This window comes from Canis lupus, chromosome 15 (genome assembly GCF_003254725.2).
Source record: "Canis lupus dingo isolate Sandy chromosome 15, ASM325472v2, whole genome shotgun sequence".
NCBI lineage: Eukaryota > Metazoa > Chordata > Mammalia > Carnivora > Canidae > Canis > Canis lupus.
In genome coordinates, this window is record NC_064257.1 from 1,537,730 (window position 1) to 1,555,425 (window position 17,696).

Genomic DNA, 17,696 nt, shown 5'->3' on the forward strand with positions numbered 1-17,696 from the left:
GAGTAGAAGCGTCTTAGGCCCTTCTGGGAACCCTAAACAGGCTCCTCGCTCGGTGACCTGTCACCACTCAGATGGAGCTGCCATCCCTGGGAACGCACCTGACTGCCAACATGTGGGGAAGCAAACCCGTCAGCCAACCTCATGTCACTGCTGACCTGGAACCAATAGCCAATGTCACGTGCCCGGAGGTTCTCACACATTTCTCTCCTTTTGTACCCATGGGCAGCACCCATTCTTAGAAATAAGACCCATGGACTATCTAGAAAGGACTTCTAGATCTGACAGGCTCAGCAGATGATTATCAAGGCTTTCGTAGCCCGGAACAGCAGTCTAGGCTCTTTTGCTTGGTTCGTCTCATGATTCCTCATGGCAACCTTTGAGGTAGACATTGCCAGCCCATTTTATAGAGGAGGGTAAGCCCAGAGAAGCTAAGAAACCAGCTCAACATCGCACAGCTAGTGTATGGCCGAGCCTGGATTCGAACGCAGGTCATTAACACCCTACCGTAGTGTTCCTTATCTTCCATCACTCCAATGTCTTTCTCTATCATTGGCTACTCTTGTCACGAGGATTAGCAGGACACACCGTGAGGCGTGTTTGAGTAAGCAGGGATCCCCATGGATGCTTGTTTTTCTTACTACTCCCTTCCAAGAGATTGTCTATGTAGTACTATGGGATAACTTTGGACATGGATGGAGTGGACAGCATTCTTTCAAATGCAGGGGACAGAAACTGAATTCTACCTGGTTTGAGAAAAGAGAGGGTGAGGGCGAGGAGGAGCGATTGAGCTTTGTCTTATGGCCTCGTTTTACTGGGATGGATGAGTGAGTGGACGTCAGGCATGGCTAAATCCAGGAAGTGATACAATGTCATCAAGTCATCAGACTCTTACTTTCCGTACGTGTTTTATTTTTACACTTTCTTGTTGACCTTGGTCTCACAAGACTGGGACAGAACAGATACAGGCAAAAGAGCCCCTGGGCTCTTTTGGGCTTTTTCTGCCGTACAACGTGACACAGTAGCTGTAGGGAGTGGAGAAAGGTCATGGGCCCCTGATGGCTCCTGGCCTTCACCATCCCGGCTAGTAAAGCAACCTTTCCTTTCAGCTGTTAAAGTGAGCAGAAGCCCAGGGAGGTTCTCCGCTGAGCCCATCATAGGTCCCATGATGGCTCCTGGCCCAGTGGACTACAGTGTTTAGCCAAACAGGTGGCCACAGGCAGGTTAAAGGGGGTCCTATGATGGAAACCTGTGCCATAATCATGATTGGAGCTGGGGACGACAGTCCCCAAGGAACTCTTACCAGAAGAAAGGGAAGAGAGGATCCTGGATAGATAGAAAGCAGTTCTGCCCAGACTCTAGGACTAGAAGAAATAGTTTGGTCTATAATAAATCAAAATGTAAGTCATTCTATATTGGCACATCCTTTCAATCTTACAGATTCAGAAACTGAGGCTCAGCAGCATTATGTGACCTTGTCATGCTCTTACAATGAATTCTGGAGACACCTGAGCCTGGAGTCTGAGTCCCGTGTTTTTCCACCTCACCCTGGTGGGGGAGGAGATTGAGATCACAGTGACACCCGCAGCCATCTTCTGCCTCACTCCAGGTATCCTGGGGAGTGCAGAGAAAAGCCTGGGGGCCAGCAGCCACTGTGGCAGGATCTGGGGATTCAGTGGTGAGGGAGACATACAGGTCACCCTAATCATGGGGTTTCTATTTCAGTGAGGAAGCTAGTCCTCAGACAAAAACAGCACACAAATGAAAAGAACTTACAAATGTTGATACTTTGGGGGCCCTAAAGATGAAGTATGTGGTATAGAGACAGTGTCCACAGGTATACAGAGTGTGCAGAGGGAATGTGCACAGGTATACAGAGAGTGTGCAGAGAGTGTGTTCACAGGTATAGAGTGTGCAGAGTGTTCACAGGTATACAGAGAGTGTGCGGAGGGAATGTGCACAGGTATACAGAGAGTGTGCAGAGGGAGTGGGCACAGCATGGAGAGAGCGTCCACAGGTATACAGAGAGTGTGCAGAGGGAGTGTGCACAGCATGCAGAGAGTGTACACAGGTATGCAGAGACTGTATGCACAGGTATACAGAAAGTATGCAGAGTACGTACATATATATGCAAAGAGAGTATATGCACATGTATACAGAGTGCACGGGCATACAGAGAGTGTGCAGAGGGAGTGTACAGGTATTTGGAGAGTGTACAGGGAGAGTGTGTACAGGTATACAGAGTGTATACAGAGAGTGTATACAGGTATAAGAGGATATACAGACTGTGTACAGAGAATGTGCAGTGAGTGTACAGTGTGCAGAGACGGTGTATACAGGTGTACAGAGAGTATGCAGAGTGTGTTCAGGTTTAACCAGGGGCCAGTGAGAGCTTCCTTGAGGAGGCGACATGCAAAATGAAATGAAAGTTTGGAGAGGAGTTAACTAGGAAAGAGGAGTTGTCCAGAAAAAGAATTCCCAGCAAAGGACACGGCGTGTGCAAAGGCCCTGGGGCAAAGAAGGCTGAAAATATACCCTTGTGCCCCAGGTGGAGCGGTGCGGACATGAGACGGGGCGCGGTGTGGGGGGCACTGTGGCCATGGGGACCACTCGAGGTCTCTGTCTCAAGAGCGGAAGGAAGTCACTGAGAAGACTTAAGTGGGACAGCCTGAGGCTTGTGGGCACGCGGATGAAAGCCGAGACTAGGGATCACTTGGGGTGCTCATGAGGGAGCAGGGGCGCCGGGGGGCAGTGGGTTCTGTGCATGAGAAGTCTCACAGGGGGTCCCAGGCTACTCAGCCCCCGAACTGCAAGAAGCCGGTGTGCTAGAGGAGGGGGCGCCGGGGGCGGGGGGCCTCTGCACGGCCGGGCGGTCCGACCCTGAGGGAGGCGGCGGGCCAGGGCGCTGCTCGGCGGGGCTGGGGCTGGGCCCAGGGGCAGGTCTCTACCCCGGGCCGGCCGACTGCAGGACGTCAAGAGGCTGTCTCGAGAAGCCCGTCAGCATCGGATCTGCTGCCACCTTTTGGAGGGGGCGTGGGTCCAGCTTAGGGAGGAGGCTCCTGCCCTCTCTGCAGCCCCCTCCCCCCACTCCCCCACCCCCCCACCCCCCGCCTGATACCGGTTTTCCTTTCCTGCCCTGGGAGTTCCATGTCCTTAGGATACCCCGGCCTCAAACTCAGCCTCCCCGGAGTCCGCACGGGCTGTGAGCATGTGTCCCCTCGGACCGTCAGCCTCAAGGCCTCCCCTTGTGTCCTGCATCCTTGTGTCCTGCGTGAGGAACGGAGCACGGGGCGGGGGGTGCCCCCTTCCTCCACCCACCCATCTGTTTACCGATCGTTGAACCCACTGAACCCACATCTGGCCCTGCACTGGCCGCAGGGGACAGACACGGTGGCCGCCCCCCTGATGCCGAGCTGGGCCTATACCTGGGGGCCTTCAGTGCTCCTGGAGGGCCTGCTTCTGCTTAAGCCGGGGCCAGCTTTGGGGAACGTCTGGGGGGTCCCGGTGTCGGAGGGGCCTGGATCGGGATGCAGCTGTGTGTCTGTGGGGATGTTGCATCTGCTGCCCACCCCTGGGTGTCCTTCTCTGCAGAGGAGAAGCAAAGCCACCTTCTGCAGGGGCCAGGTGAGGGTCGGGGAGGTGCCATGCCCCTGCCCCCCCCCCCATGTTCCTGTCTCCTCTCCTCCGCACCAGGATTTGACCAGGTGGCTTCTGATAGTTTACCTTTTCCAGAACCAACCACTATATACCCTCCCCTCCGACCCAGCGCCACATGCAATTTGCAGCCGCGACCAAACCCGATTTACTGGGATGTAGGGAGTCCTCAAAAACACTGTGCCAGATACACCAGCTTTGAGGAGCTAACCCAGCCTTTTTTTTTAAATAATTTTTTTTTTTTTTTTTTAATGCTCAGTTAAACTGGACGTGGACTCACGGTTTTGGTTTGCTTCAAAGCATGGAGGTGCAGTGTGAGCAGCCCCGGGTGAGTGAGTGACAGGGAGCCCAGGCTGTGGTCTGGTGCCTTGTCTGCTAGCCATCCAGGGCTCCCAGCCCCCACCCCCACCCCGAGCCTCGGTTTCCCCTCCTGTGAAGTGGGGGTGATGACTCTTTCCCACCACGGTTGCCAGAAGAATTGAGCGAGGTACAGAAGCAATTAGGAACCGAAAGCACTACACCTGGAACGCCTGCCTCCCCACAGTGTCTCAGCGTCTCCTCTTAGAGCCCTTCCAGGCCTCTGGGACATTCCCAGTGGCTCCCTCCACCTGCGACCACCACCCCGTCTCCACCTGCGACCACCACCCCGTCTGGCCCCCGGGGAAACCCCAGCCATTCCCGACCCAGATGTTTGGCTCCAGTGGTCCTGTGGTTAGAGCATCAGGCCTGCTGTTCTGGGAAGTCTCTTTCTCAGGCTGGGTCCCTGGGGAGGGAGCTGAGCCCTGTTTGGTGTGGGGAGAAGACAGGGCCTGGGGAGGGGAGGGGAGAGGAGGGCCAGCCTGGGAGAAGCTGGGTGAATGCTGTGTCGTGTTTTTCAAATAACTCCATGTCCACAAAGCTAGAAATGCGGTCTGGCCTTACATATTTTATACGTGTATGTGTTCCCAGTACATTTCCTTCTAATTTTTAAAACCATACGTAACGTCAGGGACATTTAATCCATATGGTTCTGATTCCTTAACACTTAAATCATCCAAATGTTGTTTTGTAGGATCTATTTGCAAATCTCTTTACATAAGCTTTTAACTCCTTCTTTCTGGAGGGCGTCAAGGTAGGGATCCCGGGTGAGGGCTGTCTCGCCCTCCAGGTCTCCCCGACCCACCAAAACTGGCCAGAGGGCTTGACCGCCTGCCTCTGCTCTGGACCAGCTGTTCAGGCCCCGCCCTCAGGGGTAGGGGGAGAGGAAGAAAGACAGACAGATGGGGGTCCATCCCCCAGCTCCACCACTTCCTGCTGGGTGACCAGCCTCCAGTTAACCTCAGCAAACTCCTGATCTGTCACCTGTAGAAAGGGATAAATGATAAACATCGCAAAGAGGCGCTGGAGGACCCAAGCAAGGGGATGTAGAAAGCCCATAACCTCGAGAGCTCACCTTCCACAAGCCAGAACCTTCCTGGTCACCACAGGGCGGTGCCGAGGGAGGAAGAGGAGGCCAAGGTGGACCGTGGGGTCATTCTCAAGGGCTCTTGAGTTGGCGGCACCAGCTGGAAAGGTTGAGTCCAGAGTAGTGAAGGATCCTGCCCGTGGGACTGGGAACTGAGGCAAGGATGGAGCAGTGACCCCAGTGGCCAGGAGGGTGGGTGTGACGTCAGGAGACGCGTGGCCCGGTGCTCAGGTGGGGGTCTGGGAGGGGGCCCTGTGGTTGGTACTGCCCTGAGTGTGCCAGGGAAGTGGAGGCGGGCCCCGCGGGGCCAGATGGGACACGGACAGAGGGGACAAGGAAGATGGTTCCCCCGGATTTGAGGGGCCTGGATTTTGTACCTGGGAGCCCCCATACTTACCCATAGGGGGAGTGCGCTCCAAAGCCCGTCACAGGCTCTCCCACTGGGGGCATAAGCCCAAGTCTGGCTCAGAGTTAGGGCCCAACAACCCTGACACACAGGTGGCTCACCCCCTTGCACCTCCCTCCCCCGCTTGCCTTCAGGCATTCCCAAACATCCAGAGCTCTTGCGGGCTTTTGTTCCTTCAGGTGGAACACCCCACCCTCCACCCCACCCCAGTGGCCCTTTCCACTAATAAACACCTACCCAGCCTTCAAAGTCCAACTCAAAAAGTCACCTGCACTGGGGAGACTTGGGGACAGCAGACCCTTCCTGGGTGCCTTCCTAGGCCTGGTCCTCCTGGGCTCTACTCCTCTGGGGTGAGAGCTGGGCGCGCGGGGATGGCCAAGAGCCATTCCCATCCAATGGGCCCTCCCGTGCTGGTGGAGGCAGACCCACATTTGCTCCCCCAGCTTTGGGGGAAGCAGAATGGAAACCAAAGCTGGCACCCCCAGGAACCCACGGCCGTTGGATGTGAGACAGGAGCCCCGTGAGGAGGAGGCAGATGTCCTGCTGTAGCACAGCTCCTAGGGGCCTCCCCGTGGCGGGGGCCCCGGGGCCAGCTCTGTTGTGGGTACCGCCAGGGCCTGCACCCGTGGAACAGGATTGGTTTCTCTGGCAGTTGCAGACGGAGTGAATCCCAGACAGAGCCGAGTCTCTGGGACGGAAGAGCAGATGCCCAGTCTAAAATTAGGCTGCTGACTGCAACTTCATCTAGGCTGCGGAACGGATCTGCTTCTTACACCTGCCGTTGTGTGGCAGAGGCAGAGGGGGCCCTTGCCTCCCCGCAGAGGCCCAGTGGAGGTGCCCGAGCTCCTCCACAGTCTACCTGTAGCGCTTTCCAGCTCCTTCTCTGATTCATTCCTGCAAATCCCCCGAGAGCCCCCACCCCACCCAACTCCCGCCTCCACCCAGCCCTCAAGAGCTGGGTCTGTAGGCATTGAAGGCTTCCCGTGGAAGGTTAAACAACCCGTCCAGCATCATCCCCAGCAGCGAGCGTCCCAGCAGGTGTGCAGCCCACCTCCGAAGTCAGGCAGCAAGGAGGCTGGTCCCCGGGAATGATACAGGTGGGAGTTTCGGGGTGTCCAGCAGAAGCTGAGGAGGGTGGTAATCAAGGAAAATCTCTCGCTGCCTCTTCTCTGTCTGCTGCCCTCTCCTGCGCCGGGGATCCTCTGCCCCTCTCGTCGCTTGCCCAAGCTGGAGCCTGCTCTCCGAGAAGAGGGAGGGTATGCCTCCGAGGCCTGCTGCGGGGGCCAGGCCCACGGCCCTCACCTTCATTTAGTTCTCCTGGGCTGCACTGCTCACAATGGCCTGTGAGGCGCCGAGTAATTAAAATGCCCGACGCAGTCTCGCCCCAGGGCCTTTGCTCTGACTGTTCCTTTTGCCCGCGAAGGTTCCCCCCACCGCAGTAGCTGCACGACTCAGTACTTCACCTGCTCCAAGCCATCGCTCAAGTGCCACCTTCTCCACACAGCTTCCTCTAACTCCCCTGTTTAAATTTGTGACCCGCCTCCCACCCCTGGTTCCTGATCTCCCTCCTCTGTTCTTTCTGTGCTTTCTGCAAGCATATACTTCCGGCTGACATGTTATATAACTCACTTATTTATTCCATGTCTGGTTTATTGTTTGTCTTTTCCTTCTAGAGTGTAAGGTCCAGGGGAGCAGGCGTTCTTGTCCATTTTGTTCACTAATGTACTTACTCCGAGTCCCCAGAACAGGACCTGGCCTGTAGTAGGTGCTCACTGAACGTTCACGTGAGATTGTATGGATTTGGGCAAGGCAGAGGCCCCTGGACCCAGGGCGGCATCCTTCCTCAGCCCTTCCAGAGGAGGGTCCCTGCTGTCAGGACTGGCTCTAGGTCCTCTTTGGACCACCTGCTCATGTGGCACCGGGGCTGCTGGCCCTGTCCTGCCTATCTCAGAGCCTTGGAAATGAGGCTGAGATTGTGCCCCATACTATATAGGGCTACCCAGATAAGTATGAGGTATTTATTTGTTCAGTCAGCATTACTGAGCACCTGTTGGGTGCTGGGGGCCCATGGAGGGGCGACAGGTAGCGTCTATCTGCAGTGAGCTTCTCCAGGTGAGTGCGGTCAACTCCAGATGCCAGGAGATGGGGAATGTCTACCCATTCTGGAGAGCCGCTGCACCAGTAGGCCTCTGAATAAGGACTGTGGGCCCCTCCTGAGGTCCATGGAATTTGTACGCCAGTTGTCTGTAACGAGGCAGGGTTCTCTAGAGGAACAGAACCAGCGGGAAAAAGGGCTGAGAACCAGTGGAGCCAATGGTACAAGTTCCAGGCTGGAAGCCAGCAGCCTTGCAACTCAAAGACAGTTGGTGTTTCAGTCTGAGACCAAAGGCTGGAAGAAAACCAGTGTCTCAGCATTGTCACGCTAAGGAGTTACCTCTTACTTTGCCTTTTTGTTCTATTCAGGTCTTCTATGGACTGGGTGAGGCCCATCACTGCTTGACTCAGTCTACAGATTTGAATGCTAATCTCATCCAGAAATACCCTCAGAGACACACCCAGAAAAATGTGTGGCCAAATATCTGAGCCTCCTGTGCCCCAGCCAATCTGACACATAAAATTAACCATCACACCCTCCTCCCCACCCCCAGACTGCTGTTGATCCTTTACCTCCAAGCTCAGAGCCAGCTACTGAATCCATGTGCCTGCCTTTCCCTCCCCAGGTCCCTGGGGCTCTTTCAGCCCACCACCCTTGAGGACACGGCCACTTATCCCTAGCTCCTCTGACCCAGCCCTCTCTAAGTGGTGCCCACCAGGTGCCCCAGGACATAGCCGGGATTCTCGTCTCATCAGATTCAGGGCAGGGTTGAGGGGCAGGTTGGAAATCAGCAGGAAGGCTTGGGGGCAGATTTCCAGGATGGAGGGAGCACGACAATGTTAAGTGCCTGGAGCTCTGAAGGGATCACTGAGGACTTTATCTGCAATTCTGGGCAGAGTGACAGAGGCTGCTATACTCCTCAGCTGTGGGAAATACAGGAGAAGGCCTTCCAGGTGCCCTGGATGTGGAGCAACTACTAGGTGTCAGGCACAGAGCCTCGGTGCTCTCCCAACCTAGTGGGGGCATCAGACACGGATACCCTACTATACCATGCTAAGAGCTCTGGTGACGTATGCAAAGCAAGGAACATTGGAAAGGGAGCTTTTAATTCTACTGAGAGGGTGGGTTGGTTGGGAAAAAGTAAGAAAAACAAGGCATTTGAAGGAGAGCTTGCAGGGTGAGTTCACGACATAGTCAAGGAGAGTTAATAGGGGAGCTGAAGGGAAGGGTGGGTGCAGGAAGAGGAGACGTGAGAGCACAGAAGGTAGAGGGTGCAGCATGAGCAAAGGCGTGGAACGTGAAAATTCATACTGTGTGTAGGGAACTTGGTGGCCGTCACTCAGGCCGGGCCCACCCTGCAGGAGGACGTCAAGGCTGAAGGATGGAGGTTGGAGGCCTCACCTAGGGCCCTGGGAGGTCAGAAAGGCTGCGGGGGAGGGGGGCGGGGGGGTAGTGAACCTAAAGTAGTGAGCCTTGCTTCCGAGGGCTGAAGCAAGACCATTTCCAGATTTCTTTGTTGGTGTTGGATGATGGAGGCTTTAAAAGGCCTTCCACCCCGTCCCACATTCATGTCCCCTTCTGGTATGTTCTGTGCTGTGTGTTATTGTAGTTATCTCCCAAGGGTTCGGATCCTCTCTGGAACCAGACTGTGAGGGGCACAGGCTCCATCGTGCCTCACCGGTCCGGCTTTGGGATCTCTTCCCGACTGCCCACTGCCCGCCCCGCCACCCCTTGCACCAGGCTGGCCTCAGGGGCGGCCGCAGTCACTGTTGGATACAAGTCACACAAGGGGAGAGGGCTTTCAGGCCGTCCCAGAATTCCCCTCTCCCCCTCGCTGCTCCCAAAACTCTCTCTTGTCTTACCGGTTACTGTTTACCTTGTCTCTGTGTTTATGGGGCTATGGTGAAATTCTCTCCCCCAACTTTATGAGCTACTGCCAAAGACTAAGTTTTATGCATCAAAGTATCCCCCAAAGAGCCTGAGTGGAAGGGGGGGTTCCTTTACTGAGTGTCTGCTGCCAGCTTCTGCTCTTGATACTTAAAATGTATTTTCTCCTGTAATTTCATCAGCTCCCATTTCATCTTTGCAATCCTTCCCTGAGAGCTGTTCTCCTCCCATTTTATAGCTGTGAAAACTGAGGCTAAGCAGGGTTCAGTGGCTAGTCAGCGTCAGAGTCAGGACCTGCACCCAGACTGTCTCTATCCAGGCCTTAGAAGTTGATGCACTACTTCGGCACCTCCCGTTGGCAAGTCAAAGCCATGTGCAGAGTAAATATTTATTGTTATTGATGATCTTGCAAGTCAGTCCCTTGGCTTGGGGAAAACCTGTTCTCATAGCTGCCAGGAGAGTGTGTGACTTGACTAATCTTCTGATTTCCTGGAACCAAAGGCCCCGCCCTCCCCACCTGGGCCCCACGGAGTCCCCCGAAATGCTGCTGAAAAGCCAGAATGAGGCAGATGCAGGGCTCAGGCTGGGCCAAAGGGTCAGTCTGAAGTGTAGGAAAAGAGGATGCTTTTGTCATTTGGGGAAAACAAAGTCGATGGGCTTGAGGGTGGCTGCCCTCTATAGTCATTTACTGGATAGGATGGCCAGAGGGGTCCTTGGCCTGCCCTGAATACCCGTGACATTCCTGGCCCTGAGTAAAATGTGGTTGGGGACAGAGCTGCAGAACATAAAAGGGGCGACAGAGAGAGCAACAAGATGACTACATGTCATTGGGCACGTGCCAGACAGTGTGTACCAAGTGCTGGAGGTTCACTGAGAGGGAAGTAGCCACTGCCACCTGGAGAACAGAGAGGCCTCCGTAAGGGAAGTGGCCTCTGAGCTGACCTGGAAGGCTGAATGGGAGCCAGCCAAGCAGATAGGAGTGACGGGAATAGCACAGGGAACTGCATGTGCAAAATGCACTTGGCAGGTTCAGAAGCAATGAGCAATTCTGTATGGTGGGAGCAGAGGGCAGACAGGGATGGTACAGAGGGCGGGAGGCTGGGACAGGTAAACTGAGGTGCAGTTATAAAAGGCATTAATACACAGGGTAGTTCGGCTGGGCAGGGACCCACTTGACTTTGTCCTAGGGAGTTCCACCTGTGTGGAGAGTGGACTGGTGGGAGGGGTGGGCAGGGCACCAGGGAGAAGGCTGCCGTAACCGGGAGATGGTGGTGACCTGGCGTGGACAGTAGGCATGGGGAAGGGATTCTGGCTTCAATCTTGGGGTGCTGGGTGCCCCTGTTGGTGAAGGCAAACAGTATGGGAGGAGCAGGATTCTAGGTCACAGTGTGCAAACAGAATAACTATTACTGTTGTTTATTGAGCACCTACTGGGTGCTGGATACTCCATCAAGGGCTCTACTGCAGTCGCTTTTCAAAGCTTTACTGCAGCCCTTTGAGATGAAGAAGTCAAGGTCAGTGACATACGTACTATGCCCAAGGTCACAGAGGAAGCATAGGGCCGGGATCTGAACCCAGGTCCGCGTAGCTCTAAGGGCCCCTCTGTTACCCACAGCATCAGGTCAGGGACGACGTGAGTGCCCCCACTGAGGCAGGAAGCTGGAAACACAGCCCCCAGGCTGGGGAGAGAGGTGGAGGCTGGGACCTCAGCCTGGGACCCCAGAGGGTGATCTTTGTGAACTGTAAGAGTCCGTAGGTCTCTTTACTAGGAGAGAGGTGGCTGCCTCCGTGAGAAGTGAGGACTGATGTTTCGTGTGACCTATGGAGAGAGCACCCGCCGCCTGTGCACACTGTGCACACACAAACAGTAGAATGACTCAAAGCATCTGAGTCCAGAAGAGTGTAGCCACAGGGGACAGGGTGTTGGAGAGGGGATGGCTGGTAAGTAGGTATAAGACTTAAGCATCAGTCACCTGGAGGGCCCACAGGGCGGATTGCTCAACCCCACTTGGAAAGCTTTCCCAAGAACACCATGGCAGTCCCCGGCTCCTTAGCAATGACAGGTGCTCTCAAACCGTGTCTGTAATTTGGTTGTTAGGAGCTGGAAACGACCTTTCGCAGAGAGACAGCCTCCTAGAGGACAGATCAGATGCCAAGCCTGCCCTCTGCTATAATCTCTTCTAGCTTGTGAAGTCTCTACAGAGTGATGTTGACTTTACAGCAGAACCAAGCCCAGGGTGTGTGTGTGTGTGTGTGTGTGTGTGTGTAGCACTTCCATGGAAATAAGCAGTCAGCGATCTAACCTGGGATACCTGGGCCACAGCCTCCCTGAATTATAGCCCCAGACGTGGAATGAATCTTATCTCCCACCTTGTGTGCCCCCCACCTCGGCCCCAGCTTGGCAAATAGCAATGTAGCATTTAGCAAGTTCTTATGGGGACGATCCATCTACCCGCCAGTCTCCATCCTTGGATGGAACTCCTACAACACAGGTTTGTGAGTTGTATGTTCCCATAACAGGGAAGGGGCCTGATTCATGTGTGAGGAATGAAGGAATGTGAGAAGGCCCCCAGGGCCAAGCTCTGGAAATTTCTCAAGACCTGGCCCAGTTAGATGCTGGGGATAGGCTGATAGGAAGAAACTGGCACCTGGTACCACCTGCCTTCTAACCTGGGATCCATCCAGCTACAGGATGGGAAAGGTGCCCCAGGCCCCAGGGGAGGTGTGGTGGCTCACAGAGAGGAGTTGGGCTCAGTTGCTAGCTTTGAAGCAGGGCTGTCTGCCCCCATCCTGCATCCTGAGCCCTGTGGCTAGAGGCCTGAACACCTTTTTGGTCTCTGGTGAGAATTTACCAGAACTGGGATGGGAGCTAAGTCTCCAGGTGGGGGTAGGTGGCTTTAGTTGTGGGAGAAGCTGGATGAGGATTTCCAGGCTGGAGAATGGCCACAGATGGATGGAGCCAGTGTGACTATGTCTGGCACTGTGAAAGTGCTCCTTACATGACACCTTCCTGCCTCCCTTCTCCACCTTGCTAAGGCCAGCTCAGGATGGCATGTTGGGGGACTGGGGTAGGGACATCCCAGGCTGCCTGGATGGGGCTGCACAGGAATGAGTCTGGAGTGGGGAGACAAATCCCAAGCCACAGAAAGTTGGAACAAAGGAGCAATCCAAGGAAAGAGCTCCAGCAGGGCAGCCACTCTATTGATGGCACCCTGGCTCGGCCTCCAGAGCAGCCAGTCCAGTCTGGCCACGAAGCCCACCCTCTACCCCAGCCCCTAGCCTGCACCCCTGCACCTCAGCCACAATTCTTTGTTGGATCATCCTGCCCCTTCTCATATTTTTGTCTTTCAATCTGCCCCGGAAGACCTTTCATTCATTTAACAAACATTTGTGAACTTGTCAGTCTTGGCAGGAGAGAAGAACCAAGATGGAAGTTCTTTGTTGTTCCCAAGCTGGAGAGAGGAGAGAGCGCTCCCAGCGGACTGCTGTTTGGGGAGATGGGTGCATCTCTAGAGGCAGGAAGCATTGAGCTGCCTGTGGCCGCACAGGAAGGTGACTGAATCCACTGGGAGGTTCCAGTGGGGCAGGGCCACTCCTCAGAGCCGGGGGAGGGTGCTCATCACGGCGCAGGAGCAAGGCTGTCATCTGAGCCTTTGCACAAGTGACGAAAAGTCACCCCTCGGGGCATATGAATCATGACAGGACATCCACTTTCTCCCACCTGGAGTTGTTCCCACCAGAAATGCAGGAGTGAAAAGCAGGACAGTGGAGACTGGGCAGGAGTGGAGTGATGGACAGGGACCTGACCCAGGGGGCACCGTGTCCCTGTTGCCCTAATCAAGGGAGGAGGGAGGGACCTGTATGGAGGGCAGACTCGATTCAGGGTGTGAAGGGCAGCAGGAAGAGGGGAGACCACATCTCGGGCAGAAGGAAAGTCTGTGCAGACCCCAAGGACTGAAAACTGGTGCAAGGTTGGAGAGCGGGTGGGTGGGGGCGGGGCACTGGGCAAGTCACAGCGGCGCTGAGCTGCCGGGCCTTACATTCCAGGTTGGGGAGTGCGGTCCTTCCCTGTGGGAAGAGGGGAGAACCCAATTACAGCTGAGATCAGGCTCTGGGAGCTGATGGAAGATGGGGAACACTGGGGTGGTGGCGCACACCAGCACAGCTGGGAGGCTTGGCGACTGGCGGCAGGTGTGCAGTTGTGCATGTGACTGTGTCCAGCCGCCATCCCCCCTCCCTTCTCACCCTGCGAGCCCTGGAGCTATGGCTTCCCCGCTGCCCCCCAGCTCCCCCACCCCTGCCAGAACCTAGGAGTGTGGTGCCCCTTTGGGAGTCGGGGCTCCCTCCAGTGAAGCTGGTGGTCTGGAAGGGGTTTGCTTGCTCAAGCTGCCTTTGGAAGGAGGGTGGAACCTCTGCTGGGTGCTGTTGTATGGAGAAGGCACAGAAATCCCCCGGGGTCACTATGTCCCCTGGACCCAGGTGGCCTCTGGGCAGGGGGAACCCACTCCCTTTGATGGGCAGGGCCTCCTGGGGCCTTCTTGCAGGCCTCCCTGGTCAGAGTAATGGCCTGTCACCTTGTGGGTCCTTGAGCTGTCAGGACCTGAGGATGCCTCCCTCAGGTGGCACCCTGGGCACTGAGGTCGCCCTGCTGTAGTCCTGGCTTAGGCCCCAGTCCCTGGGCCCTCCTGAGGCTGTTCCTGGCCCGAAGCAGCTTGGCTAGAGGCAGCCAGACCTGGGGTCCGCGCGGCGGGCAGATCACCTGACTCGGCTGAGCCTCAGGGGGCGCATGTGGCAAACGCAGATCCCAAGGGGTGTCCAGGCGCCCCCCCCCCGCCCGCTCCAGCCAGTGTGCAAACGCGGCTCCCGAGGGGTGTCCAGGCGCCCCCCTTCCAGCCACTGTGCTCCCTGAGGGGTGGGGGGGCCGAGTGGGGCTGGCCAGAGCCTGGATCCGAGTGATTGAGGGCAAAGTCAGGGTCGGGAAGCCCGGGGTGCCCCGCACCGGCTCCCCAGGGCTGGAGCCCCGCGCGCGTGTTCCCGCCTCGGGAGGGCAGCGGGCGGCCCCGGGGCGCCGGGCGGGGAGCGCGCACCTCGGGGACGGCGATGGGCGCCCGCCGGGCGGGGTGCGGCCGAGGGTCCGCGGGGCTTCCCTGGCCGCCCTCCCGGAGGGCCCGGGAGGAAATGACAGCGCGGGCCGGGGCGGGCGCGGAGGGAGGGAGGGGCGGCGCCCGAGGGCACGGCCTGTCCGCAGACCCCGCGCCGCCCGGCCCGGGGATTCCCCGCGCAGACCCGCCCCCCCCGGCCCGCGGGACCCCGAGCGGCGCGGGACCGGGCAGCGGGGCGCCCCGAGGGCGGGCGCCGGGGTCCCCCGGGCCGGGCGGCAGGAAACTCTGGGGAGTGAATGGAAAGAAGTGGGTGGTCCGGGCGCTGCGACTTCCCCTGACATCACTGCCCAAATAAGGAGCTTCCAAGCGGCCGCGGGGCGGCCCGGAGCCGCGCCCGCCCGCCAGCCCGCCCCGCGCCCACCCCGCGCCGCGTGGGCCGCCTGCGAGCGCCCGGGGCACCGCCGGGCGGAGCCGAGCCGGGCGGAGCCGAGCGAGCGGGCGCTGCCGAGCCGCGGAGGCCGGGCGCAGCCCCGCGCAGCCCAGCCCGGAGCAGCGGAGGGCGGCCCCCGCCCGGCAGGTAAGCAGCGAGCCCCCTCCCCGGGCGCCTCCGCGGGCGCCTCCCCGGCCCCCTCCCCGGGCACCTCCGCGGGCGCCTCCCCGGGCGCCGCTGGCACGGGGCTGGGCGCGGGGCGGGCGCCTCCGGGACCGCGGGGACTCCGAGCGCCGCTGCACGCGCTCCCGCCTGCGCCTCCCGGACGCTACTTCTCCGACCGCCCTGGGGTGACACAGGCGTTCCCGCCTTCCCGCGTCCCTCGCACACTCGCGCCTGGCACAGCGCCCCCCAGCCCGGGGCAGCCCCTCACCCCGCCACGCCTCTCGGGCCGGGCGCTCCCGGGGGACCCGGCGCCCGGGGAGGGGGGCCTGCGGAGGGGCTTTGGCAGCCCGGCCGCCCTCCCCCTGGAGGCGGTGGCAGTTTCAGCCGGTGCTCCCGGGCTTCTGGGGAGTGAGTTAAACAACGTAGCTCTGGCTCTGCCCGCCCCCCCCCCCCCCCGCTCCCTTCACCCTGCAGAATGGCACCTGGCACAAGGGGTACAGCCGGGGGGGCGGGGGTGTCCCTGGCATGGTGGGGAGGGTGTGGTGACTGGCAGGGAGCTACTCCCAGCCTCACAGCCGGGGTGTTTCCAGAGCAGCTCCTACTCCACGGGCATCTCTCTGAGCACCCTCCCCTCCCCTCCCCGCCGCCAGTGCAGGGTGCCCGGAGTGCCGGCGGCGGCGGCGGCGGCGGCTGCAGAACAGGTGCAGGTGGGGTCAGCCGCTGCATCTTGCAGGGGGCTCCGCTCAGTGGCTACAATGGCTTATCCATAAAAAAAAAAAAAAAAAAAAAAAAAAAAAAAAAAAAAAGCCCATAATGTCTTCATTGATGGTTTTTGATCAAGGACACAGTGCAAACGGGTCAAGTCAAGTTCTGAGCCCATCACTTAGTGGCTCTGGGCAGGTTCTTTCATTTCTTTCAGCTGCATTTTATCATTTGCAAACTGGGGAGGGGTAGGAAGGTCCACACGTGAATATTGTCGGGGAGAACTGAGATCATGTAAATAAAAATGTTTTGTAGATCTAAAAGCCCTGTGCACATGCCGCTTGCCATGGTTTGGATGATTCTGGGCTGGCATTTGCCATGGCTCTGCTCTGTGATTTAGGGAGATGGAGTGCCATTTCTGTTCAGTCATCTGCAAGAAAGGGGGCTCTAATAAGTGTCCTGTGTGCCTGCTATCGGAGCCCCCAAAGCATGTTCTGTGGAGCATTAGTTCTGAAAGCTGTGTGGTGAGTAAAGGTTTCTGTGTTCTAACAAGTCTGGCAGATTCTGCAAGCTCTTGGTCCCCCGCTGGACAATTACCATCCATATTGGCAAATTAAAGGTTCTGAGAAGTACTGCAATAAAAGAACCTGGTTGACATTGTCAAGGCCAGCATTTCCCCTGTTGACCCCAGAGCCCTTTCAAGTTCCACGTGCTTCCTGTCCTAGGAAACAGTGCTTCTGGGGCTACCAGCGGTGATGCTGTGGTGCTGCAGACCTGCAACCAAACTTCGAGAGCTAAGTTGTAATTGCCTTCTTGAATGAAGAGCAGATAGAAGCTCAGAGAAGTTCAGTGGCCCCTCTGAGGTCACACAACTTAAACAGCATCCCAAGATAGTGGTAAAACAGGGACCAGAACCCAGACTCCTCATCCAGTGCTCTCACCCCCCTTCAGTTATATCCAGAAGTTGATCATTCTCTTCTGGAGCCAGTTTTGTTGCTTTGTGTGGACACTCTGCAGGATGTACTAGACAAACATAAAGATTTAAATGATTTATTGTTGAATGAATCAAATGGTCATTGGGTCGCTACTGTGTGTCATTTGTTTTGGGGACTTTAGTGTGTAAAGGTGTAGAACCTTTGGTAAAGAGTCATGGAAGCAGAGACCTCGTAGACACACACACACACACACACTCCTACACACTCACATATCAATTTATAAACACAAATCCCTCTCTCCCTGTGCACAAATGTGCTCACACTCGACCCGGTGTGCTCATTCACACTCATATCCCACACCTACACACATGCTCCTCCATATGCACACTCTCACTCACCTGCTTCTGTACACACACACCTCCACCGTTATACACACTTTCACACACATCCATCCTGTGGTGCTCCAGGCTGCAGCTCAGAGGCACCTGTAGCAATGGGCATGTCCCCTGGTCCCCACCTCCCCAGAGCTGGTGGGAGTGCCTGGCACCAGCTCCTCGGGAGGAGTACTGAGCATATAGGAAGCCCTTGCAGAGCCCATCTGATGTTTGCATTTCCCCAGAGTTGTTTCATTTTTCCCATCTTTGCCATACTGATCCCCCCACCTTTTTTCTCTTTTTTCTGGTCAGCTATCATTTGGTCACATGTGACGTGACTGACAGCTCTGGCTTCTGTCTTGTTTGTTTTAATCAACCATCACAGCTCTGTTAGGGCAAGGATTTTGTGTCATTTGTTTGATTGGAATCCCCAGCTCCCAGCAGAATGCCTGGCACCGAGGAGGGGATTCAATAAGCATTTATTGAATGAGGGAGCGAGCAAGGG

The 17,696-nt window shown here is 56.9% G+C and overlaps 1 protein-coding gene across 8 annotated transcripts in view; it reads left to right on the forward strand.

The window, feature by feature from the left end:
- The window catches only part of HIVEP3 (HIVEP zinc finger 3), a 459,145-nt gene that overhangs the window by 318,729 nt on the left and 122,720 nt on the right, over positions 1-17,696 (forward strand). Inside the window, exon 3 of one of the 8 annotated variants that reach the window (XM_049093977.1) lies at positions 3,911-3,979. The exons of 6 other annotated variants lie outside the window; for them this stretch is intronic. The gene's annotated coding sequence lies outside the window, so the exon portion shown is untranslated. Of the gene's footprint in view, positions 1-3,910; positions 3,980-14,967; positions 15,163-17,696 lie in introns of those variants that run through there. One more of the 8 variants, XM_049093978.1, reaches the window with a different exon arrangement.